We start from the raw sequence: 23,917 nt of genomic DNA, 5'->3' as shown, positions 1-23,917 counted from the left end.
GGAGGATCCCCTGGAGGAGGGCATGGCAACCACTCCAGTGTTCTTGCCTGGAAAATCCCAACGGCAGAGGAGCCTGGTGGGCTATAGTCCATGGGGTCACGAAGAGTCGGACAGGACTGAAGCAACTGAGCAGCAAGCACACAGAAAGTAAAATAAACACCACATGTTCACCACCCAGATTCAACATTTGATAATAATTTGGCACATTTTTATTATGTGTGTGTATATTCAATGAACTGCTGAAAACAAATTGCATGAAACTTTGACACAATCTTCCCCGCCCCACCAAACACCAAATATGCCCGGTAAGACATCCATACGTGAAATGAACACAGGACTAAAGAAAGAGTTTTGCTTTCTTCGTTCCTACCATTCGTCATCATTGTCTCTCAGTCTTTATTTGAGCTTTTCTCAGTGCAAACAACTGTACATTTGTTTTATTCTGATTTTACATGTTTCAAGTGACAGGGAAATATGGCTAACTCAGACTGAGCTTCAGAATCTCATGTACATATCTCCAGAAAATAAGAGCTTTCTCCTCTATTGTGACAATATCATTTTCAAATTTGACAAAGTAGCAGTTCCTGGAATTATTCAGTATGTAATCCATGTTGAAATATACTAGTTATCCCAAGACTTTAATTTTATAGTTATTCAGATCAGGATCCAATCAATGACTACAAATTATATTTAATTACGCTCTTTCTTTTTTTTCTCTAATTTCAGCTTTATTAGGTAGGATTGACAGAAAAATTGTAAAATATCAAATTCATCTTTCCTTTTATTTGGTGAAAACATTTAAGGTCTATGCTTTTAGCAAATTTCAGTTATACAGGACACAATTATCAACAATAGCCACCATGTTTTACATTAGATCTTCAGATCATGTTCATTTTATGAATGTAAGTTTGCACATTTTAACCAACCTCCCCCTAATCCCCCACCCTTCAGTTCAGCTCAGTTCAGTCGCTCAGTCGTGTCCGACTCTTTGCGACCCCATGAATCACAGCACGCCAGGCCTTCCTGTCCATCACCAACTCCTGGAGTTCACTCAAACTCATGTCCATCGAGTTGGTGATGCCATCCATCCATCTCATTCTCTGTCATCCCCGTCTCCTCCAGCCCCCAATCCCTCCTAGCATCAGAGTCTTTTCCAGTGAGTCAACTCGTCGCGTGAGGTGGCCAAAGTATTGGAGTTTCAGCTTTAGCATCAGTCCTTCCAATGAACACCCAGGATTGATCTCCTCTAGAATGGACTGGTTGGATCTCCTTGCAGTCCAGGGGACTCTCAAGAGTCTTCTCCAGCACCACAGTTCCTTAGCCCTTGGCAATCACATTTTTACTCTGTTTTGGTAAGTATGACTTTTGGATTCCACATATAAGCAATGTGCGTGTGTGCATCTGTGCTAAGTCACTTGAGTCGTGTCCAACTCTGTGATCCTGTGGACTGTAGCCTGCTAGATTCCTCTGTCCATGGGATTCTCCAGGCAAGAATACTGGAGTGGATTGCCATGCCCTCCTCCAGGGAATCTTCCCGACCCAGGGATCAAGCCCGTGTCTCTTACGTCTCTTGCATTGGCAGGTGGGTTCTTTACCACTAGTGCCACCCAGGAAACTACTTTATAATTGATTTTTAAGTGATTTATTCACCACCATTTGGGCTTCCCTGGTGGCTCAGATGGTAAAGCATCTGCCTACAATGCAGGAGACCTGGAGTTCGATCCCTGGGTTGGGAAGATACCCTGGAGAAGGAAATAGCAACCCACTCCAGTATGCTTGCCTGGAAAATCCCATGGACAGAGGAGCCTGCTAGGCTTCCGTTCATGGGGTTGCAAAGAGTCGTACACGGCTGAGCAACTTCACTTTCTATTACAATATATTTAACCTTTACTGATGAGATTTATACTTTTATATTATTTCTTGCTACTAATTGGCATTCTTTAATCAGTTTGAAGAAGTTCCATTAACATTTCTTGTAAGACTAGCCTGTTGGTGATGAATTCTTTTAGCTTTTTCCATCTAGAAAACTATTTATCTCACTTTCAATTCTGAAGAAAAACTTTTCCAGGTAGAGTATTTTTCATTGGCAGATTTTTTTTTTTTTCTTTCAACACTTTGGATATAGAAAGCTCTTTTGGCTTGCAAAGTATCTACTGGAAACTCTTTTAGTCTCATAGGGGTTACTTTGTAAGTAACAAGTTGTTTTTCTCTTTGCACTCCTAAGCCCTTTAACTTTTGACAATTTAACGATAATGTGTTTTGATGCGAGTCTCTTGCACTTTATCTTCATCAGAAATCTATGGGCTTCCTGGATACGGTATCCATTTCTTAGAAAGCAGATTAGACAAGTATTTAGTCATAATTTATTTGCATAAACTTTCTGCCACTCTCTTTACTCCCCTTGTGACCCCGTCATGTGAGTGTTGTTCTACTAGATGGGGTCCTAAACGTCCCTTTGAGTGAGTGTGTGCTCAGTGGCTTCGGTCGTGTCCAATTCTGTGTGACCCCATGGACCATAGCCCACCAGGCTCCTCTGCCCATGGGGTTCTCCAGGCAAGAATACTGGAGTGCGTTGCCATGGCCCCCTCCAGGAGATCTTTCCAACCTAGGGATTGAACCTGCATCTCCTGCATTGCTGGTGGATTCTCTGCCATTGAGCCACTGGGGAAGCCCCATAAGTCCCTTTACTCTTTGTTTTCATGTTATTATTCTTGGCTTTCTTTTCGCTGCTCTGATTTGCTGCATTCCATTTCCCTGTCTTTGTGTTAATTCCTTCTCCTTGGTCCACTCTTCTGTTGACTCCATTATATTGCGTGTTTCGGGTCACTTCTCGTGTTTTTATGCTCTGTGGTTTCTGTCTGGCACTTTCTTGGATCTTCCATCTCTTTGCTGAAATTCTACCTCTGTTCACGCAGTGTTCCCCTGACTTCAGTGAGCATGTTTACGCCTGCGGATCTCTTTATCAGGCATGTCGATTACCTCTGTTTCATTAAGATCTGTTCCTGGAGTCTTACCCTGTTCTTTTGAAAAGTATCCCTTTGCTTCTTTATTTTCCCTGACTCTCTGTGTTGGCTTCTGGGCATCAGGTGAGACAGTTACTTCTCCTACTCTTGACTGAGTGGGCTTGTGTAGCAGGTGAGAATCATCTTTCAACCTGGCTTAGATGTTTGGTCTGAATCCTTTGCTTCTCAGGGAGAAGCTGGGAGTTCCTGTACATCACTGTGCCAGGAGTGGGGTTTAAGGTAGGGTGCATCTCTAAGCCTTTCCTACCGGTTTTGATGTAAGTATTTTTTCATTTGCTCAGTGAGGACTCACTCAGCTAGTTGCTGGATTTATTTCCAAGAGAATTGTCCCATGTGCAGCTGTGGATGTGGTGTAACCATTGGAGGAGGAAAGTTCAGGGGCTCCTACACTCCATCTTACACCAGATCCTAAGTCTTTAATGAGGTGACATTTTAAGGGTATGTACCCACTATTAAAAATAATAACATTTGAAGCATTTTTGTTGTTGTTGTTTAGTTGCTAAGTTGTATCCAACTCTCTGCAACCCCATGGACTATAGCCCACCAGGCTCCTCTGTCCATGGGATTTCCCAGGCAAGAATACTAGAGTGGGTTGTCATTTCCTCCACAAGGGAATCTTCCCCACCCAGGGATCAAACCCGCATCTCCTGCATGGCGGGCAGATTCTTCACTACTGTGCCACCTGGGAAGCCCTATTTAAAACATATTTAATTAAACAATCCTATTAGTTTTCTAGAATTACTTATTAACACTACTGTTTATGCTTGCTGCTAACTGCTGCTAAGTCACTTCAGTCGTGTCCGACTCTGTGTGACCCCATAGACGGAAGCCCACCAGGCTCCCCCATCCCTGGGATTCTCCGGGCAAGAACACTGGAGTGGATTGCCATTTCCTTCTCCAATGTGTGAAAGTGAAAAGTGAAAGTGAAGTCGCTCAGACTGCAGCCTACCAGGCTCCTCCATCCATAGCATTTTCTAGGCAAGAGTACTGGAGTGGCTTGCCATTGCCTTCTCCGGGAATGATGGCAGCACCCTTTAAAATAGCAGCATGTTAACACTCACAAATGAATATATACACACTGAGAAGCTGAGTGTAACAAGAGATTAATAAAGAGGGTGAGTAGCAGAATGAACGGCTGCTTATCACTCTTAAAAATCATTAATAGTTATTACACTAAATCACTTTAAGGTTTTGTTTTCTATTTTCTGACCTAAAAAGGAAATAAACCTGAAAGCTTACTAATATTTTTGCAAGAATAATTCAAAGGACCTTGTAATATGCATTTTGCATGCAAGTGATTCTACTGTGAACATACTCTGCAATACCAATTGAAATATACTTCTCCTACAACACACATGATGCTCATAAAAGCATTATATTTGTATAACACATAATATAACCAGCAGGATAAACTCAGATCCTTCAAATAGATTAATTAAATTCAATTCATAATAAAGGAAAGTGATATTCAGTTCAGTTCAGTTCAGTCGCTCAGTCGTGTCCGACTCTCCGCGACCCCATGAATCACAGCACACCAGGCCTCCCTGTCCATCACCAACTCCCGGAGTTCACTCAAACTCATGTCCACAGAGTCGGTGATGCCATCCAGCCATCTCATTCTCTGTCGTCCCCTTCTCCTCCCGCCCCCAACCTTTCCCAGCATCAGAGTCTTTTCCAGTGAGTCAACTCGTCGCATGAGGTGGCCAAAGTATTGCAGTTTCAGCTTTAGCATCAGTCCTTCCAATGAACACCCAGGACATGAGATGCTAAATAAATAAATAACAATTGAAGTGAAAGCAGCAAATACCCAAGATATAGTTTAAATATCTAAACCCAGGATATGGGTTTACCTTGTTAATAAATGATATTCAACTATGTGGCCTTATTTTCTACAAAGAAGTTTGGAAGGTTAGTAAAAAGCAGAATAGTGTCAATAACCATAAATGAAGTACCTGCCATGAAAAAGAGGAAAATCAGGTGCTAAAAGTTTAAGTCAAAACAAAAGATGTGAGCCCCAGAGGGCTTCCCAGGTAGGTCAGTGGTAAATAACCCACCTGCCAATGCAGGAGATACAGGTTCGATCCCTGGGTCCAGAAGATCCCCTGCAGGGGGAAATGACAGCCTACTCTGGTATTCTTGCCTAGGAAATCCCACGGACAGAGGAGCCTGGCAGGCTACAGTCCACGGGATCGCAGAGTCAGACACGACTGAGAGACTGAACATGCATGAATGCCATGTTGCACTGCATTATTTATCAGGTGAGCTTATGCTGTGATCTTTGCAAGTCAGATTTACAATGGGAGGGTAAGAATACGCGGACAAGAAAGCAAATTTCCTTTGTCCTGTTTCTAACCCATTCAGGACAAAATGTGGGGGCTTCTGTTGTGCTTCTGCTTCTTGTTAGTTCGACAGATACTTACGTCAGGAAAGCTTTTGAAGAATTTGCTGAGTTAATTCCTGATCAATTACTTTTGTTGAATAAAATTTTGCCTAGGGACCCAAAATGTCAGCCATTTACCAGCTTTCAAAATAAAGCATTCTTAGTGACGTGGTAGAACTCCCCAAAGACGGGAAAGTTAAACCTGCATGGAAAATAAGAAAGGGGTATTGTTGACTTGTATAACAGAGTGCACACATTGATATTCAAATGACATGGCAGACTAAACAGATGTCACTAAACCACGGGTTTTGCAGAATGTCCATCTATTTTGGTGGAAATGAGGGTAGAATTTTAGAAAAGATTCAGAGTTTCATGAGTATAATCAAGTTCCAGGTTTCTGAGCTTGTATCTGGGATAAACCTTTAGGATAATTCTGCATTCTTATTATGTGCTTCATCAATGTGATCTGGTTTTAATTAAGTACATAAATTAAAAGCCAAATGCCATCTTAAAAAAGCAAACACAAAGCAAAACAGTCTCACCTGAATTTGGGAAATGACGTTATTGACTGTAACATAGCCTAACTAAACATGCCCATTAGGAGTCTAAGATGAATTCAGCCTCTTGCACTTACTTTGGGAATGTGTCTGTTCACTGCTACCCCAGCACCTACCATAGTTCCGAACACGGGGATGTACTCATGAAATGTGTCTGGAATAAAGGAGTGTGTAAATTAATTAACATTTATATATTTTCCCTAACTGGATCAAGCTCATTTGATGACCAAACTTCTCTCCTTAACTGTGTACTGAAGTATAATCAAAGTTGGTTTAATTGTTTTATCCATATTTTGAAAAGTTGAAAGGCTATCTTTTACTACTATTGTGAGCAAAATTCGCAAAATATTCAAAATAGACATATTGTAAATTTATAGTCATATGACCAAGTAAAACCATGGAATTCCTAATGGAATTATTTACTTAGGAAATGCTCAATAATGCAAATTGGCTGTATATAATGAAAATAATATGGACATAAAATGTTAAGCTTTGCTTTCAGTTTGGTGATTTAAATACATAACCAGTACCTACTTTATCACTGCTATTATGAGAGAAAAACCCATAGAAAAGATAGTATATAGGAAGCCAATGGAGATTATATAAAATAATTATAATCATAAATGTAATATTTATATTTTTCTATTCTGATTCATTATGTACCTTATTTTTCCTATTCCTGTATTTCTAAAATAAAGTATTTCTCATTTTCTTTAATATATCTATCTATATCTACTTCATGTCTATATCTATGCCTATCTATATATACATATAGAATAATGAAAAGATAAAAGCACAAAACAACCAAAGTTCGGTAAAATAAGACATGAGAAAAATAAGTTCATGATCAATCTAAACTGCTTCTATATAGTTAGATCTATATGGACAGATAGCTATGGTTAGAGGTATATGTGCATATACTATATATATATAATGGTATATGTGTATATATTATATATACATATATATGTATCTCACTATATGCCAAAGTACAGCACACAATACAACCAATTTCTAAGACCTCAGAGTGGGTACTTCGGTTCTAGAATGACAATAGCTAAGCAGATACAAAGGGATCGTTCTTTTTAAATGCTCAAAAATTCAGTAAAATTCAGCAGTGCCACAAATACAATGAAATTCTGATTAGCATATTGGCTTAAGTTGGGACTTGGTCCATGTAACTCGCAATTAATAGATTGTATACGGGTGTCGGGACGTTCCAAATTGTTAAAAGATTCTAAGTTACCCCGCTGCAGCTGCTGCACATAGATCTTATAATGGGATTAGAATCTCAGCTCCCACGTGGAATTTTTTTTTTTTTTTGGTTGATATTCCAACTGTCAGTAAAATCACAGACACCACCCTGAGGGCTGAGACACATTTTCAGTGGGGAGACACACAAGCTCATTAACAAGGAAAGAGCAGGCTTTGCGGGAGTGGGTCAGTTCAGTTCAGTTCAGTCGCTCAGAGTATCCGACTCTCTGCGACCCCATGAATCACAGCACGCCAGGCCTCCCTGTCCATCATCAACTCCCTGAGTTCACTCAAACTCATGTCCATAGAGTCGGTGATGCCATCCAGCCATCTCATTCTCTGTCATCCCCTTCTCCTCCTGCCCCCAACCTTTCCCAGCATCAGAGTCTTTTCCAGTGAGTCAACTCGTCGCATGAGGTGGCCAAAGTATTAGAGTTTCAGCTTTAGCATCAGTCCTTCCAATGAACACCCAGGATTGATCTCCTTTAGAATGGACTGGTTGAATCTCCTGGCAGTCCAAGGGACTCTCAAGAGTCTTCTCCAGCACCACAGTTCAAAAGCATCAATTCTTCGGTGATCAGCTTTCTTCACAGTCCAACTCTCACATCCATACATGACCACGGGAAAAACCATAGCCTTGACTAGACAGACCTTGGTTGGCAAAGTAATGTCTCTGCTTTTTAATACACTATCTAGGTTGGTCATAACTTTCCTTCCAAGGAGCAAGCGTCTTTTAATTTCATGGCTGCAATCAGCATCTGCAGTGATTTTGGAGCCCAAAAAAATAAAGTCTGACACTGACTCCACTGTTTTTCCATCTATTTCCCATGAAGTGATGGGACCAGATGCCATAATCTTTGTTTTCTGAATGTTGAGCTTCAAGCCAACCTTTTCACTCTCCTCTTTCACTTTCATCAAGAGGCTTTTGAGTTCCTCTTCACTTTCTGCCATAAGGGTAGTGTCATCTGCATATCTGAGGTTATTGACATTTCTCCCAGCAATCTTGATTCCAGCTTGTGCTTCTTCCAGCCCAGCGTTCCTCATGATGTACTCTGCATATAAGTTAAATAAGCAGGGTGACAATATACAGCCTTGATGTACTCTTTTTCCTATTTGGAACCAGTCTGTTGTTCCATGTCCAGTTCTGACTGTTGCTTCCTGACCTGCATACAGGTTTCTCAAGAAGCAGGTCAGGTGGTCTGGGATTCCCATCTCTTTGAGAATGTTCCACAGTTTATTGTGATCCACACAGTCAAAGGCTTTGGCATAGTCAATGAAGCAGAAATAGATGTTTTTCTGGAACTCTCTTGCTTTCTCCATGATCCAGAGGATGTTGGCAATTTGATCTCTGTTTTCTCTGCCTTTTCTAAAACCTGCTTGAGCATCTGGAAGTTCACGGTTCACATATTGCGGAAGCCTGGCTTGGAGAATTTTGAGCATGACTTTACTAGCGTGTGAGATGAGTGCAATTGTGTGGTAGTTTGAGCATTCTTTGGCATTGCCTTTCTTTGGGATTGGAATGAAGACTGACCTTTTCCAGTCCTGTGGCCACTGCTGAGTTTTCCAAATTTGCTGGCATATTGAGTGAAGCACTTTCACAGCATCATCTTTCAAGACTTGAAATAGCTCAACTGGAATTCCATCACCTCCACTAGCTTTGTTCGTAGTGATGCTTTCTAAGGCCCACTTGACTTCACATTCCAAGATGTCTGGCTCTAGGTCAGTGATCACGTTATCGTGACTATCTTGGTGGTGAAGATCTTTTTTGTACAGTTCTTCTGTGTATTCTTGCCACCTCTTCTTAATATCTTCTGCTTCTGTTAGGTCCATACTATTTCTGTCCTTTATCGAGCCCATCTTTGCATGAAATGTTTCCTTGGAATCTCTAATTTTCTTGAAGAGATCTCTTGTTTTTCCTATTCTGTTGTTTTCCTCTATTTCTTTGCATTGATCACTGAGGAAGGCTTTCTTATCTCTCCTTGCTATTCTTTGGAACTCTGCATTCAGATGCTTATATGTTTCCTTTTCTCCTTTGCTTTTCACTTCTCTTCTTTTCACAGCTATTTGTAAGGCCTCCTCAGACAGCCATTTTTCTTTTTTGCATTTCTTTTCCATGGGGATGATCTTGGTCCCTGTCTCCTGTACAATGTCACGAACCTCTGTCCAGAGTTCATCAGGCACTCTATCTATCATATCTAGTCCCTTAAATCTATTTCTCACTTCCACTGTATAATCATAAGGGATTTGATTTAGGTCATATCTGAATAGTCTAGTGGTTTTCCCTACTTTCTTCAATTGCAGTCTGAATTTGGCAATAAGGAGTTCATGATCTGAGCCACAGTCAGCTCCTGGTCTTGTTTTTGCTAACTGTATAGAGCTTCTCCATCTTTGACTGCAAAGAATATAATCAATCTGATTTTGGTGTTGACCATCTGGTGATGTCCATGTGTAGAGTCTTCTCTTGTGTTGTTGGAAGAGGGTGTTTGCTATGACCAGTGCATTCTCTTGACAAAACTCTATTAGCCTTTGCCCTGCTTCATTCCGTGCTCCAAGGCCAAATTTGCCTGTTACTCCAGGTGTTTCTTGACTTCCTACTTTTGCATTCCAGTCCCCTATAATGAAAAGGACATCTTTTTTGGGTGTTAGTTCTAAAAGGTCTTGTAGGTCTTCATAGAACCGTTCAACTTCGGCTTCTTCAGCATTACTGGTTGGGGCATAGTCCTGGATTACTGTAATATTGAATGGTTTGCCTTGGAAATGAACAGAAATCATTCTGTCGCTTTTAAGATTGCATCCAAGTACTGCATTTCGGACTCTTTTGTTGACCATGATGGCTACTCCATTTCTTCTAAGGGATTCCTGCCCACAGTAGTAGATATAATGGTCATCTGAGTTAAGTTCACCCATTCCAGTCCATTTTAATTCACTGATTCCTAGAATGTCTATGTTCACTCTTGCCATCTCCTGTTTGACCACTTCTAATTTGCTTTGATTCATGGACCTAACATTCCAGGTTCCTATGCAATATTTCTCTTTACAGCACCGGACCTTGCTTCTATCACCAGTCACATCCACAACTGGGTATTGGTTTTGCTTTTGCTCCATCCCTTCATTCCTTCTAGAGTTATTTCTCCACTGATCTCCAGTAGCATACTGGGCACCTACTGACCTGGGGAATTCCTGTGGGTTAGAGCCAAAGAATTCTGAGCAGGAGTCACCTGCCTCAGCCACAGCCCCATAAGCTCATCAGCAACAGCTTTCCACCTAAACACAGAATTCATTCTCTCTGTGCGAGATTATTTTTCAAAAGAATAGAGTTTTCCAACGAATAAGTACAACCTAGAAAAATATGAATTGATTCATCTTTGCCACATTACAGCTATCCATAGAGAATTAAACAAAATACACATAAGTTAAAAAAATAAAGGGTAAAAGCTTAAAACAGCAAAACCTCAGTAAACTAAGACCTGAGAAGAATTGTATTACAATTGAACTAATCTTCTTCTAAACCTTTCCTGCAACACCTTTGTCACCACCCCTCCCAAACTCCAGAATATGCACTATGAAACAGTGAGGCCAGAAAAAAAAACCTCATAGATTAACACATACATATATGAAGTCTAGGAAAACGATGCTGATGAACCCATTCCAGGGTAGGAACGGAGACACAGAGAGAGAACAGACTTGCAGACACAGTGGGGGCAGGAGAGGATGGGATGGATTGGGGGCGCAAGACTGACATATGCACACTAGCTGCCATGGACCGCTAGTGGGAAGCTGCTGCCAAGTGCCAGGAGCTCCGTGCTCCGTGAGGACCCACAGGGGTGCGATGGGGGTGGGAGGGAGGTCCACGAGGGAGGGGATCTCTGTACACATACAGCTGATTCGCACTGCTGTAAGCAGAAACTAACACGACATTGTGAAGCAATGATACTCCAATCAAAAACAGAGCAAAGCCACAGCAAGAAAAACCAACAAGCGGCATTTACTGTACTTGGGGCACACTGGCAAAGCAGTCACCAAAACTGTCTAAAAGATCTGCTTTTTATTTGCTAATTTATTTTTATTGGGGTACACTTGCTTTATGATGGTGTGTTAGTTTCTGCTAGAAAATGAATTGAATCAGCTAGATGTACATATGTCCCCTCCCGTGTGAGCCTCCCTCCCACCAGCACACCCACCCCTCTGGGCCAGCACAGAGCACAGAGCTGAGCTTCCTGTGCTCTGCCGTAGGGCCCTGCTGGCTGTCTACTGTACACAGCTGGTGGTGCCCAGAATCCATATTTTAAAGAGAATCATACAAACTTGAGTGTTTAGGGGATTTCTCATTCCTCAAAGGGCTTCCCTGATGGCTCAGATGGTAAAGAATCCACCTGCAATGCAGGAGACCCTAGTTCAATTCCTGGGTCGGGAACACCCCCTGGAGAAGGGATAGGCTACCCACTCCAGTATCCTTGGGCTTCCCTTGTGGCTCAAGTGGTAAAGAATCCGTCTGCAATGTGGGAGACCTGGGTTCAGTCCTTGGGTTGGGAATATCCCCTGGAGAAGGGAAAGGCTCCGCACTCCAGTATTCTGGCCTGGAGAATCCCATGGACTATACAGTCTGCTGCTGCTGCTAAGTCGCTTCAGTCGTGTCCAACTCTGTGCGACCCCATAGACTGCAGTCCACCAGGCTCCGCCATTCCTGGGATTCTCTAGGCAAGAACACTGGAGTGGGTTGCCATTTCCTTCTCCAGTGCATGAAAGTGAAAAGTGAAAGTGAAGCCGCTCAGTGGTGTCTGACTCTTAGCAACCCCATGGACTGCAGCCTATCAGGCTCCTCTGTCCATGGCATTTTCCCAACAAGAGTACTGGAGTGGGGTGCCATTGCCTTCTCCAGAACCAGCTGGGTACCCAAGGGCAAAACTATCATCTTTTTTCCCCCTTAGTTTTCACAACTATCAAATAGAAAGATTTTATAGAAAACGAGTAGGTGAGAAAATCACATGAGAGGATGTATTGAAGACAAATTTGTCAAATTTGAAGTGAACTACAAATGCCAGTGAATATCTCATGTTCAGTGTCCTGAGACGGAAGTGACTTCTGACAACACTGAAGAAAGAAAATGACAAAAGAGAAAGTGGTTCTTTATAGGGGAATGTGAGCAAAGACTCCAGGTAAATGCTATTTTACTTCTCAAGAGTCTTTCTTTAATTACATTGAAATGACTCAGTTTGCTTGGAATTAAATTTGATTGGAATGCATAGCCACCCCTCCCCCGCCATATTCTGGATCATGCCTTTCTCACAGTTGCAGAAAATATGTGGATGGCATATAACAAATAGGCTGGTGTTTTCTCTCTAAGATCAATTTATGCAGGTTTCCTGTTTTCTAAGATAATGAGGAACAGAGCATGCATTATTTCACATCTGCAGGTAACATTAAGTTGCTAAATTATTTTTCAATTTCCTTCCCATCAAGCCCCTTACCAGACTTGCACACAGGTAAAAGATGGGCTTAAATTTAGGCTTGTTCCATTTCATTCTCTTTTTATGTGAGGATGCAGTGTAAGAATCAAGTCAGTGAGTAAAACACTAGTACTCAAATATTTCTGAAACTGAGCAATTAGTCTCTGAATAGTTTAAAATGTACAATCTTTATTTTTATGTATTGTTGTTTATTTTTAGCTTATAAAAGGTTGAAAAATTATAAAAGAGCTAGTCTCAGTACAAAGCATTGGATATATTCAGATGATCCTTACTGTTTCTTTTTTCAGGTGATCCAATGTAAAAGCTGCTGATGCTTAAAACAACCATATTTCCACATTATGGATATTTCTATAGCTTGGTGCTGTGTTCTTTATGAGAAAAGGAATTAAAACTTCAAAAGAAGTTTGATCTGGGAGCTAGTATTTCAAGCTTCTTGGCACAAAAAGTTTGCACTGTGTGACCATTTTTACTTTAAATGAAAATACATATTTTCCCAACACGCCATTTCAGTCCCACAAAGAGGGGCAGTCAGGAGACTTTATGGTGAAATGTTTAAAGAGAACCTTGAACATTAGCCAAAAATATGCCTGTAAGCTCTCTTAAAACAACTCAGATCCAGGATTTTATTTGCTCGTTAGGCTTGTAAGGGGCTCAGGCAGGCTTTCATAAAGAAAGAGAAATTCCATTCTAGGTTATGACTCTAATGGCTTCATGAATTATTTAAAATAAAAACTAGAGTGAGAGGGGCTCGTGTTTTCGAAAAAGACGCTGGAAAGAGAGGTAGCATACTTTGGGAGAGAGAATTCAGCAAGAGAATGCAAAAAGAACTTAAATGTGACGTAAATAAAACACACTGGATACAAGAAATATTTTTACAAACAGTGATTTAAACGAAATCTCCCAGAATCTCTTTGTATGGCCAGAGCCACACAAGAGCTGCAAACAGGTCTGGAGGACCAGTGGTGGAACAGGGACAGTCCAGTTCTGGTGGCTTCCCTGATGACTCAGACAGAAAAGAATCTGCCTGCAATTCAAGAGATGCAGGTTCGATTCCTAGGCCGGGAAGATCCCTTGGAGATGGGAATGGCAACACCTCAGTATCACTGCCTGGTGAATTCCATGTACAGAGGGGCCTGGTGGGCTGTAGTCTATGGGGTCGCAAAGAGTCGGAAAGGACTGAGTGACTAACACGTTCACTTTCACTTCAGTTCTCTGCCTTGGTGACCGTTAGAGCTGACAATTACTTGAGGTCAGTCTGCTGTTCCTGACCCTGAAAGAGGGGTTCCTGGTGGCTCTCAGATGAGAGGAGCATCCCATAAACTGAGGATAGTAGATTCAGTGCCTCAAATTGACCACTCCAACCCATTCCACCCAAGGCCAACTCATATGTCACTTCTCCCGTGCGTGAAAGTGAAAGTCGCTCAGTCGTGTCCGACTCTTTGAGACCCCAAGAGCTATACAGTCCATGAAATTCTCCAGGCCAGAAAGCTGGAGTGAGTAGCCTTTCCCTTCTCCAGGGGATCTTCCCAACCCAAGGATCAAACCCAGGTTTCCCTCATTGCAGTATTCTTTACCAGCTGAGCCACCAGGGAAGCCCTCTCCCGTGAAAACGTCACTATTTTCCCAGATAGCACGAGTCTCTGACCTGTAGTTTCCTCTTTCCATTGACTTGCATCTCTGTACACTGCTGTGCTTTATTCAATGGTCAGTGCCTTTAGGATCTGAACCTGTGACTACACATTTCCATCATTTTCTCCCCATGGAGAATTCAGTGCATTTATGTGCATAGAATAGGCACTCAACAAGTTTGAGTTTAATCACAGGAAATGAATTCAACCCAAATTTACATAGAATATTATTTCCTGTAGTGAAGTATTTAAATATGAGCCCCAGGCCTCAGGTAAAATTCCATATTCCCTTCTCTTAAAGATGTGTCTGTCCTATGGGAGGGATTCTGTAAGGATTTGTCAAATGAATGTCATTAAATGTGTAAGTAAGATTCACCCGTGGAGAAGGAAATGGCAACCCACTCCAGTATTGTTGCCTGGAGGATCCCATGGATAGAGGAGCCTGGAAGGCTATAGTCCACAGGGTCTCAAAGACTCGGACATGACTGAGTGACTAACACACACACACACACACACACACACACACACACACACGATTCACAGGGTCTCAAAGACTCGGACATGACTGAGTGACTAACACACACACACACACGATTCACAGGGTCTCAAAGACTCGGACATGACTGAGTGACTAACACACACACACACACGATTCACAGGGTCTCAAAGACTCGGACATGACTGAGTGACTAACACACACACACACACACACACACACACACATGATTCACCGAACTCTCCCTGTGCGCGTGCACACACACACACACACACACACGATTCACCGAACTCTCCCTGTGTGCAGTCAGAACTTGGTCCTGTAAGGAGATTCTGTAGGAATGAAATACAGTGCTTATTCCTGAGAAATGGAATGTGTGTGCCTTTGCGTAAACTCAGTCACATGCAACTCTTCGTGACCCCAGGGACTGTAGGCCACCAGACTCCTCTTTCCATGGAGTTTTCCGGGAAGGAGCACTGGAGTCGCTGCCTTTGTCTACTGCAGGGGATCTTTGCAACCCAGGGACCAAACCTGTTTTTCTTGCGTCCCCTGCATTGGCAGGCAGATTCTTCACCACTGCAGAAACTGAGAAGCCCAAGAAATGTAATATTTCCTGCCAAATTCAGGAAAGAAAAAAAAAAAAAAGCTGCTATCTAGCCAGCCTTCAGACTGCAGTCACTCCCCACGATGAGCCCTGAGACAACTCAGGATGTGAAAATACCACATACTGGCCCCAGGTAGCTGAGGTGCACATCAAAGGAATCATTTCAGTGAGCCCAGATTCTTGCATCTTCCCATACACAGAAAAACCCTATATTCCTTAACTTGAGATACATAGTTTTCTTTAATTAACAATAACCTTTGATGTTCCCTGACTACTTGCCCTTTGTTGTAAAACTATATTTCCTAGCTTCCCCTTGCCTCCTTGGAGCAGTTTCTCAGAGCTACCTGAAATGCTGTCTGCCGGGCTGCAATCCTCATTTTGCTCCAAGTAAAACTTAACTTGAAACTCTCGTTTTGTACATTTTTTTCAACATTCTCAAGATGTTTAAAAGCCCAAGAGTCGACACACATGAAAACAGAAGAAGTAACCTGGTGACGGAAGGTAACAAAAGCTGGGAATTAACAAGGTAACTATCATGAAAAGGAAGGGAATTAGGCACAGATAATAATGCATGGCTTTCAGAAAGGAGTCCCAACACCCCAACCCTACAGTCCAGAGTTTAAAGAAAGAAAAGATAGAATTAAAGGAAAGAAAAAAGAATGAAATTGAGCAGAAAAGAATATATTCAAACCTGCAGGAGAAGCTAGATTACCACCATATGTAGACGGTTTGAGTAAAGCAGAAAATATAAAGAACATGTGTGTCTGGGTAATTCTTTGTTTATAATTTGATGGAAAGACAGAAGGATTAAAGTTTGCTGATGGATACTTGAAAGCCTGGAGAAAAGCTGAAAGCAGTATTTACGAATTACTAATTCAGTGATTTTATCTAGATTGACCCAAAAACAATCAAAATCGCGCCTCCGCAGAAGATGTTATAACGAACTCATGACCAGCGGTAAAACTGAATGGAAAAGGACCGCAAACCCACCCAAATAGGAGCATTAAGGGCTCAGATCCCTGAAAAAATAGAGGACTGGGTCATCTCTCCAGATAAGGAACAGACAACTTGAGAGATTTTTTTTTCTGAAGGCAAAATGGATCAGGAAACAATTAGTGCAGGAAGAAAGCATAAATAAGAGCTATAGCCTTTTGACCATTTACAGACACGAAGACTGCAGTACCTACCCAATATTCTTTCAGTGAATTTATTTCCATTAATAACAATGACAATGATAATAAGCTGAAATCAACTGAAAATATCAAATCAACATAGAAATAAATAAGTTTTTAGATGAAAATTGCTGTCCATGTGATAAGTAGCATTTCATCATGGAATTTTATAAATTGAATTAAGAAAAAAAGACCCCAAAACCTTCCAGAGGGAGGAACAGAATAGAGAAAGGTCAGCTTAAAAAGAACTCAGGTCACACTGTCATCAGTCTTCTCATCGGCACCATGAAAAGAGGTGCTAGAATGCAAACAACACCGTCACCACCACAATCAACAAAACGGTCTCCAAGGCACTCAAGGTAAAGGAACATAAGTGCAGAGCTCAATGCCTGGGCAATGTGGCTACTAATTGTGAGAGCCATATGAAGACATTTTAAAATAGTCAAAGACTGTAGAAATCACCTCCTATACACTATTTCTTGGGAAATTACTCAAGAATGTATTCAGAAAACAATGTGAAAATTTGAAAAAGAAAACTATTTGGAGTACAAGAATAGAAGACTCCAGGGTCTCCTACACTGGCAGGCAGGATTCTGTACCCCGAGAGCCACCTGGGAAGGCCCCTAGAAAGAAGCAAGAGGCAAGAAGTCAGTGAGCTATAAAAGCATCTTAAGGACGAATGGGATGGAAAAAAATTGGAAGAACTGGATTTTAGAAAATCAAGAGAAAATAATCAAGGTTCTGGATAACTTTGGAGCAACAGTGAAGAAAATAGAATGTCTTATATCAACCAATAGGAAGAAAGCCATAAAAAACCCTGGAGGGAAAGAAAATGTAAAAGCCTGTATAAGAAAGTAAAACATGGAATTAACTGAAAGAAGAAAAGAGAATTCCTTGGTGTTAAACATGAGGGGAAATCTTTGACTTGGCAGAGGGGTGCTGAGTTAGGCAGATAAGGTGACCAGCACACACGTGACTTGCAGTGAGCAGTACCCACCTAGCCTTAACACTACATCTAGGCAATACATGTCTAGCAACAGCGTAAACACTATTTTTATTTTCAGCATTTATCTTCTAGAATCAGCACAAACTTCGCAGATGGAAAACAAGTGTGGTTTCATAACAGAATGAAAATCTTAACTTCCATAAAAATGTGTAGGTGCTTAAAAACAGGAAGTGAAGTGTAGTCCCAGACATGGAACAACTGACCGGTTCAAAATTGGGAAAGGATTACAAGGCTACATAATGTCACCCTGCTTATTTAACGTCTATGCAAAGTTCGTCATGTGAAATGCCGGACTAGATGAATCAAAAGCTGGAATCAAGGTTGTCAGGAGAAATGACAACAACCACACGTGCAGATGACACCACTCTGATGGTAGAAAGGGAAGAGGAATGAAAGCGCCTTTGATGAGGGTTAAACAGGACAGTGAAAAGCTGCTGGAAACTCAAGTCAAAAAACTAAGATCATGGCAGCCAGTCCATCACTTTACAGCAAACAGAAGGAGAAAAAGTTGAAACAGTGACAGACTTTATTTTCTTGGGATCCAACAGTGACTGCAGCCATGAAATTAAAAGACACTTGCCCTTTGGAAGAAATGCTATAACAAACCAAGACAGTGTATTAGAAAGCAGAGATACTACTTTGCCAACAAAGGTCTGCATAAGTCAAAGCTATGGTTTTTCCAGTAGTCATGTAGAGATGTGAGAGTTGGACCATGAAGAAGGCTGTTTGACAAAGAACTAATGCTCAACAATTGTGGTGCTGGAAAAGACTCTTGAGAGTCCCTTGGACTACAAGGAGATCAAACCAGTCAATCCTAAAGGAAACCAACCCTGAATATTCTTTGGAAGGACTGATGCTAAAGTTGAAGCTCCAGTACTTTGGCCACCTGATGCAAAGAGATGACTCACTGGGAAAGACCCTGATCCTGGGAAAGACTGAAGGCAAAAGGAGAAGAGGCTGGCAGAGGGTGAGATGGTTGGACAGCATCACCCACTCTATAGACACGAATTTGAGCCAACTCCAGGAGACAGTGGAGGATGAAGGAGCCTCGGGTGCCACAGTCCGTGGAGTCGCAGAGTCGGACGTGACTTCGTGACTGAACATCAACAAGAAGGGGTGCACAATGTAGTGGGGTACACTGGGCTGACTGCCGGCCTCTGAGACACGTCCACGTGCTGATTCCTGGGACCTCTCAATGTCACCTTGTCCTGCGGAAAAAAGAAGTGTGATTAAATAAAGGATGTAGGGGGAGAAGCTTGTGCTGGATTACCTGGGTACCTGGGTGGGCCCTAAATGCAGTCCTTATGGGATGGACATAAGGATCCTTATAAGCAGGAGGAAAGGAAGTTGAGACAGCAGGAGATGTAGTTTGACCGTGGGAGGCAGAAACTAGACAGATGCAGCCACAGGCAAGGAACATCTGGGGCCACCAGAAGCAGGAAGAGGCAAGGACCAGACTTTGAAGCAAGCACAGCTCTGTTGATACTTTGAGTTTGGACTTCTGGCTTCCAATACTAGAAGAAAACAGTCATTAAGATCAGGAACAAATAAGGGTGCCTATTCAGTCATTTTTACTCAATGTAGTGTTTGAAGACCTAGACACAGAGCAACTGGGCAAGAAAAGAAATAAACAGCATCCAAACTGTAAAGGAGGAAGTAACGCTGTTGCTATTTGCAGGTGACATGACATAGTAAATAGAAAACCCCAAAGTCCCCCTCAAGAAACTGTTACAACTAATAAACAGTTTGATAAATTTGCAGGATACAAAATCACTACAAAAAAAATCTATCATATTTCTATAAAATAGTAATAGATTATCATAAAGAGAAATTAGGGAAACAATTCCATTAACAATTTCATCAAAATTGAACAGGGCCTCCTGCATTGCAGGCAGATTCTTTACCAACTAAACTATCAGGGAAGCCCATAAAATACCTACAAATAAACTTAATCGAGAAAGTGAAAAACCTGTATATTGAAAGCTGTAAGACATTAATGAAAAAAATTGAAGCATACACAAATAAATGGAAAGATACGTCATGCTTATGGATTAGACTCCAATACTTTGGCCACCTCATGCGAAGAGTTGACTCACTGGAAAAGACTCTGATGCTGGGAGGGATTGGGGATGGGAGGAGAAGGGGACGACAGAGAATGAGATGGCTGGATGGCATCACCGACTCGATGGACATGAGTTTGAGTGAACTCCGGGAGTTGGTGATGGACAGGGAGGCCTGGCGTGCTGCGATTCATGGGGTCGCAAAGAGTCGGACACGACTGAGCGACTGAACTGAACTGAACTGATTCTGAGAAAAAATTTTCTTTTATTTATAAAATAAGGTAGATTTAGCTTTGTTTATATGGCTTAAATGATTTTATCTGCTCAGGGAATTCTCAAACCTGATCTCCATTTTGCATTTAACAATACAATTAGGTATCAGAAATCTCAAAATTATTTTTTCTCTTACTTGATAACTATCCATAGTAAATCAGTCTATTCTTTACAAAACTCTTGGCAGTTATCACAATTAATGGATAATCTGTCTTTAAATTCTTTTTGAAACATAGGCCACATTTGAGAGTGTCAATCAGGTTTTCTTTTATACCCATGTGAATCTCAATAATGAACTACTTCCTTCCTCATTCCATTTCTTCTATCTTAAGTCCTAAACCCACAGGAGATAAATGAGTTTTAAGACTTAGGTAACTATATCTTTTTCTATGATTCAACGGATGTTGGCAACTTGATCTCTGGTTCCTCTGCCTTTTCTAAATCTAGCTAAAACATCTGGAAGTTCACAGTTCACATACTGTTGAAGCCTGGCTTGGAGACTTTTGAGCATGACTTTACTAGCGTGTGAGATGAGTGCAGTTGTGCGGTAGTTTGAGCATTCTTTGGCATTGCCTTTCTTTGGGATTGGAATGAAAACTAACCTTTTCCATTCCTGTGGCCACTGCTGAGTTTTCCAAATTTGCTGGCATATTGAGTGCAGCACTTTCAGCAGCATCTTTTAGGATTTGAAATAGCTCAACTGGGATTCCATCACCTCCACTAGCTTTGTTCATAGTGGTGCTTCCTAAGGCCCACTTGACTTCACATTCCAAGATGTCTGGCTCCAGGTGAGTGATCACACCATCGTGGTTATCTGGGTCATGAAGATCTTTTTTGTATAGTTCTGTGTATTCTTGACACCTCTTCTTAATATCTTCTGTTTCTGTTAGGTTGATACCATACCAAAGCCTTTGACTGTGTGGATCACAAAAAACTGTGGAAAATTCTTCAAGAGATGGGAATACCAGACCACCTGACCTGCCTCCTGAGAAATCTGTATGCAGGTTAAGAAGCAACAGTTAGAAGTGAATATGGAACAGACTGGTTCCAAATCAGGAAAGGAGTACGTCAAGGCTGTCTTTTGTCACCCTGTTATTTAACTTATACCCAGAGTACATCATGCAAAATGCCGGGATGGATGAACCACAAGATAGAATCAAGATTGCCAGGAGAAATATCAATAACCTCAAATATGCAAATGACACCCTCCTTATGGCAGAAAGCGAAGAAGAACTAAAGAGCCTCTTGATGAAAGTGAAAGTGAAAAGTGAAAAAGTTGGCTGAAAGCTCAATAATCAGAAAACTAAGACCATTGCATCCAGCCCCATCACTTCATGGCAAATAGATGGGGAAACAATGGAAACAGTGACAGACTATTTTCTTGGTCTCCAAAATCACTGCAGATGGTGACTGCAGCCATGAAGTTAAAAGATGTTTGCTCCTTGGAAGAAAAGTTATGACCAACGTTAGACAGCGTATGAAAAAGCAGAGACATTACTTTGCCAGCAAAGGTCCATATAGTCAAAGCTATGATTTTTCCAGTAGTCATGTATGGATGTGAGAGTTGGACTATAAAGAAAGCTGAGCACCAAAGAATTGATGCTTTTGAATTGTGGTGTTGGAGAAGACTCTTGAGAGTCTCTTGGACTGCAAGGAGATCCACCCAGTCCATCCTAAAGGAAATCAGTCCTGAATATTCACTGGAAGGACTGATGCTAAATCTGAAACTTCAATATTTTGACCACTTGATATTTTCACCAAATGAGTCAGTGAACTGACTCATTTGAAAAGATCCTGATGCTAGGAAAGATTGAAGGCGGGAGGAGAAGGGGATGAGAGAGGATGAGATGATTGGATGGCATCTCCAACTCAATGAACATGAGTTTGAGTAAGCTCCGAGAGTTGGTGGTGGATAGGGCAGCCTGGCATGCTGCAGTCTGTGGGGTTGCAAAGAGTCGGACATGACTGAGCGACTGAACTGAACTGAACTGAGGTCAGAGTTCCAGTCATCTTGAGTTTTTAGGACATGGTTCTTTACTACCAGAATTCTGTATGATGAGACCATTAGCAAACACAGGACAGAAAATTCGGGTAAGACTCCCTGATCACCTATCGAAGTGTAGACAACATGACACACATGCCCAATTTCTCCCAAATCCCTCTGTCGCTCAGGGAATGAGCACACGAGGCCAGTTATCTCTGTCTGACTTATTTGGCCCATGCTGTACTGAGTGGTAAGCGCAAGGCATTAGGAGATACTGAAGTTATTAAAAATGTAAAAAATAGGAAATCAATAATTTCAAATTTCAAAATGTAACTATAGAATGAGGTGTAACATAGTAGTGTTTAAAAGGTCACAAATGTAATTCCCCATATGCACCCACATTTCATTTTAGTACCAAAAATGGATAAAGTAAAAAGGATTATTTTTAAGGTTTGATTTATTACAGCAGTGGTGACTAAGTGTCTGCCAAAAGTTTAGAATGCACCGAAAATATGGCAGATTTAAATTTTCAGCATAATTAGATCCTTTTGGATCTCTCAGAAATAGCTTACACAAGAAGCACTTAGTTTTTTTGGAAGGCCCAGGGACTAAAAACATGTATTAGTAATTAAGAGTTACTGGCAGAAGAAAGAGATGGGGTGTGTAGATGAAGCATCTGTGGCTTCGTATTTTACACCAAACCAGGAAAGAAAACCCTCTCTTTTAACCTCAAATATAAGTTTGCTTTTTAATTAACATAAATGATGTTATCTAAATTAGCTTCAAACATATTAACACACATAAACCCTGCAAAATTCCCAGGAACCTGATGACCTTCTCCATGACTTGAAGTGCCTTTTTGCCTGTCATTCAGAGAACTGGGATCTTCCCCAGTACACTAATGGCTTAAGCAGATTTCTCAGTAGAGAGCACATTTCCAGGAAATAGTCAAACTTGGGTACATGTTCCTGGAGTGGATATATATATTTATATACTCAATGAGTTTCAGAAACGCCAGGTTTCAGGCAGCAAAAGATATCTACTTTGTATTCAGAGAAAGGAAAGGATGTTTAAAATAAAATCGGTTTAGGAACTAATGTGATGCAAAATGTTATCATGTGCAGACTTTGTTATAATCCAGGTCCACTCTTTATGGTGTGGGAACCATGGTCTGTATGTCTATAGACAGTGAGTCTGTAAGATCGTGTAAGATCACTGTCTTACAGACTCAATGTCAGGACTTAATTAAAGAAGGGCGAACGTTAAAGGTTGAGAAGTTTAAATTCCCTGAAAATAGCAATGCTTTTTTACTGCTTCTCTGAACCCATGAAGAATTTCACATAAGAACGTTAAACATTTTAAGAAAACTTACACATTGCATGCAGGCCTGTGTGCTCAGACATGTCTCAGTGACTCCAGGGACGGTAACCAACCCGGCTCCTCTGTCCATGGGATTTTCCAGGCAAGAATACTGGCGTGGGTTGCCATTTCTTACTCCAGGGGATCTTCCCAACCCAGGATTGAACCTGTGTCTGCTACACTGGCAGGTGGATTCTTTACCACTAGTGCCACCTGGGAAGCCCAACTTACGCATTACTTGTTTTCTAGAAAGCTTCTAGATTCATCCCATTCATTTTAAGAATACTGTATATTAATGAATATGTGTGGAATCTGAAAAATATTCGTATAGACGATCTTATTTGCAAAGCAGAAATTGAGAGACAGATGTAGAGAATGAACAATAAACATGGACACCAAGGTGGGGGGTGGTGAGTGGGATGAATTGGGAGATTGTGACTGACATATATAGACACATATACACTACTGATATTACAAATCAAATAGACAACTGCTGAGAACCTGCTGCACAGCCCAGGGAGCTCTGCTCAGCGCTCTGTGGTGACCTAGATGGGAAGGAAATCCAAAAAAGAAGGGGTACAGGTATATGTATAGCTGATTTACTTGGCTGTACGAGCAGAAACTAACACGTCATGGTAAAGCAATTATACTCT

The sequence above is a fragment of the Moschus berezovskii genome, chromosome 17 (genome assembly GCF_049115385.1).
Source record: "Moschus berezovskii isolate FMDL1 chromosome 17, NW_MosBer_1.0, whole genome shotgun sequence".
NCBI lineage: Eukaryota > Metazoa > Chordata > Mammalia > Artiodactyla > Moschidae > Moschus > Moschus berezovskii.
Note: the sequence above shows the minus strand (reverse complement) of the source record.